This window comes from Temnothorax curvispinosus, unplaced genomic scaffold (genome assembly GCF_003070985.1).
Source record: "Temnothorax curvispinosus isolate PA1 unplaced genomic scaffold, ASM307098v1 QBEX01008682.1, whole genome shotgun sequence".
Classification (NCBI taxonomy): Eukaryota; Metazoa; Arthropoda; class Insecta; order Hymenoptera; family Formicidae; genus Temnothorax; species Temnothorax curvispinosus.
Genome location: NW_020218462.1, coordinates 8,077 through 11,744, shown reverse-complemented (window position 1 = coordinate 11,744; position 3,668 = coordinate 8,077). Strand labels below are relative to the sequence as shown.

Sequence of the window (3,668 nt, the reverse complement as noted above, 5' to 3'; positions counted from 1 at the left end):
GCGCACCCTGCCACGTTGGAGGCCCGTGGTAGACATTGTGTACTGGTCAGATTGGGAGAGATTTATATTCTTTCATGTTACATCTCTCCCAACGTTGATCTTCCGACATTCTCGGACTTCTTGGAGGAGCTATCCACCATTTGCTCCTGCGTAGCACACAATAACAGGCTCATCATCTGCGGAGATTTCAATGCCCACTCTCTTTCCTGGGGATCAAACACCTCTAATGTTAGGGGCGAGGCTCTCGAAGAACTTGCGTCACAACTCGACTGGAGATTGGTGAATCAGGGAAATCACCCTACCTTTTCGAGCCACCAAGGGACTTCAATAGTGGATCTCACCTGGATCTCTTCTGATTTATCCGGCAGAATACGTAATTGGTCGGTTCGTGACGACTTGGAATCCATGTCTGACCACTTCTACATTTCTTTCGAAATCTTAGACTCATCGATTCGGCGTATATCACCACCGTTGCCCCATCGATGGAATTTTAGAAAGATGGACATCGGGCTTTTCCAGGAAGCCATTGAATGGAGATGCGCGGTGACTCCTGGTGATCCGGAATACCTGATCGGGGTGGGTCCAAATAAGTGGATAAACAACTGCATTTATGATGCGTGTCAGGCGGCGGTCCCCCGCCTGCGCGCTGCTAGGGTGGACAGGGCCTACTGGTGGAATGACCAGATAGCACAATTAAGAACTGAGGCTATCGCTGCGAGGAGAGCCTGGACTCGTGGCAGGAGTAGGGATCTCCCGGAAGTTTTGGAAGCTAAAAGGATCGCGTATACTGCCGCTACTCAAAATCTTAAGCACGAGATACAGAACGCCACCCAGACAGCACAAAAAGTCATTTTGAAGTCAAGATGGCGTCAAAATGATGTCATAATGACTATCAAAAGTCATATTTTGATCATGACGAAAAATTGATTAAATTATGATTTTGAAATTTAGAGATACTGTCGGAAATAAATCGTGATAATTTGATGTTAGATTATTTTCGATATTCATAATTATATGTTAGAACTTAAATATAATGGTATATGGACGTAAAATGTTATTTTTAATGAAAATGATACTATCATGATAAGAACATGACTTGCATGAGATATATATATATATATAGTGCACATGCGCAGTGTGCGTTTCGTACGCATTATTGTTTTAACGTTTTCTTAACAACTGAAGAGTGAAGTGGCGCGTCTTGATCGCACAGTCATCGCAGACGCAGATTGAGTGAAAACGTATATAAGTGAAGCGTGAAGCGTTCAGAGCAAAGAAAAAATTTCTTTATTTAATAAGTGTCTCGACGTAATCTTTGCAGTTCTCTGAAGCCTATTATCATGAAACCAGTAAGTTTAATTTATTTAACACTTATACAATAAATATTATTGTAACGCAACCATAAATCATGCAACATTGTACGGATTTTTGGCTGTAGAAAAGTGATGTTTTTAAGGTTAAAATTGGCCGCAGTTCGCAAAACGCAAGACACACGCACAGTCAATCTATACACAGAGAGGTTAGATTGACATGTAGACTGTGCGTGTGTTTTGCGTATTGCCGAACTGCGGCCTCCCAGCGAAAAATCATGATTTCGACGTTGATTAGACGTCGATTCGATGGGGACCATTTTTCGCTGGGCTATGTACACCGGGCTTTATATCTTATACCTCGGTATAAGAGTGTAAGTAGAGTATGGTACAGATTTTCTAACATTAAAAATATCATTTTCTATACAGTCAAAAAACTGTATAGCATTGCATGGATTTATGGTTGCGTTCCAATTTACTGCCATTATTGAAAATAGTTCACATATAACATAGATTTTTAACACTGTAAGTGAACTTCAACCTTTGAAACTTCACATTTGGAATTTCTGTTACCTGAGGAGCCAGTACCCACAAAACCTAAAGACTTGCCTAATCTACCTCTCAAAGATGAAGAGGCCTTTCATACTTTCGAAAAATTTCTACAAGACGGTGATAATTTTCTTGCAACGGTATGTTCTTTTATTTATTTATTTATATTATTATTTATATATTTATTTATTTATATTTGTTACTGTATTATACATTTTCAATTTCATTTATAATCTCGTAATTAATTAAGAGAAATACGTGTTTCAGATCGACTACTTTGTTCTTTTGATGCCAACTGGAAAAACGGAGGAGACATTACCTGTAGGCAAATTATTAGCTAGAATATTCTCAAATTTACTTGCCATAATTGTCAATTATACAGGTTTGCCTTTGTTTTAATTAGACAGTCGGATTCCCCTAGTCCGTGCCAGTTCTGAGCTGAGCGTTGAATGGCGGCCGAAGAGGACGACCACGACGGCTCGCGCCGCCACGGAAGCCTCGCAGCAAGGAAGATCCGCGAGAGGCCAAGGCACGGGACCGAGCTCGGATCCCCGGGACCGGCGCGAGAACGCCGATCGGTTCACCTCGCCCAGGCCCGGCACGTCAGCCAAACCCGCTTCCCGACCAAGCCCGACACGCCCCGCTCCTCAGAGCTAATCCTTATTCCGAAGTTACGGATCCAATTTGCCGACTTCCCTTACCTACATTAGTCTATCGACTAGAGGCTCTTTACCTTGGAGACCTGCTGCGGATATGGATCTATAAAATTAAAATTTCAAGACACGAACATTCTCACAGCAATTCAATGTAAATTTTGAATGAGTTATTAAATTTCATCTAGTAATATACTTGAAATGAAAACTCTGATTTATTATTTTTTTCAGGTGCTATTGTTAAAAAGTTTCCGTCAAGTAATGTAACACAAATTCAATAAAAAATTTTGCGCTGGTTCTCTACAAGCAACCAAAGAAAAATGAACACGATTGAAATGACTTAAATTGGGTCCGTACAATCAGTGGGATGAAAAGAATATAGATACTGCGTTACTTTTTGATTTTCGTTTACTGTCGGATCTTCTCTCATCTATTTAAAAAAAAAGATACACCTACATGATAAAATAATTACTCCATTACAACATATTTTACAAGATTTATTTGAAACAAAAGCTGTTCACATTTCGCATATGCGATCAGTTCTTTTAAGTTACCAGTTGGATAAACCATAAACCAATATCAATAAACTGTAAGTCACTATTTAGAAAAAAATTTAAAACAACCTGTCTTCGAAGCGCGGATCGAGCTCGCGGTTGGCCGGGGTTCGAAGAAGGTGCGGAGAAGCAGACGGAGGGCGAGGTTAGCGAAATGAAGGCGCGTCTCGGTTACAAGAAAATAGTTGAATTTATTCTATGACAATTTACAATCTACGCTCGCGGCATTTACAATAGGTCGATGCGTGCAAGGCGACGTTGGTTTGGTCGCGGGCGGCGCGGGGTAACTCGCGGTATGTGCGGGGCGGAGCCGCTGCTTTTGGTATTCGCGCGGACCGAATCGCGTGGTGGCAGGTATCGGCACGGGCGGCGCCGGTTTCCCGGCTGGCTCGGCCCGGGGCGCGGAAAAATGGCGCGAAGCGCGGCGGCGATATGGATCGCAAAGCGTGGATAACGCGGCGGAAGCGGGTCGTCGGCCGAGACACACTCGACGAGGGCAGAGAATGCCGGAGGCGCTCTACCGTCTTGTCCGGACAGGCTTCGGATGATTCGGATGATGAGAAGCTGGTCCTTCGCCGAGACACACTCGGTGAAGACAGAGA

The 3,668-nt window shown here is 42.9% G+C and overlaps 1 long non-coding RNA gene across 1 annotated transcript; it reads left to right on the top strand.

Moving 5' to 3' along the window:
• Nucleotides 1-1,303: 1,303 nt before the first annotated feature.
• LOC112458098 lies at nucleotides 1,304-2,218 on the top strand. The gene is made up of 3 exons (XR_003041183.1): nucleotides 1,304-1,349; nucleotides 1,841-1,999; nucleotides 2,127-2,218. It is a non-coding gene; the product is annotated as an uncharacterized LOC112458098 (long non-coding RNA).
• Nucleotides 2,219-3,668: the final 1,450 nt, after the last annotated feature.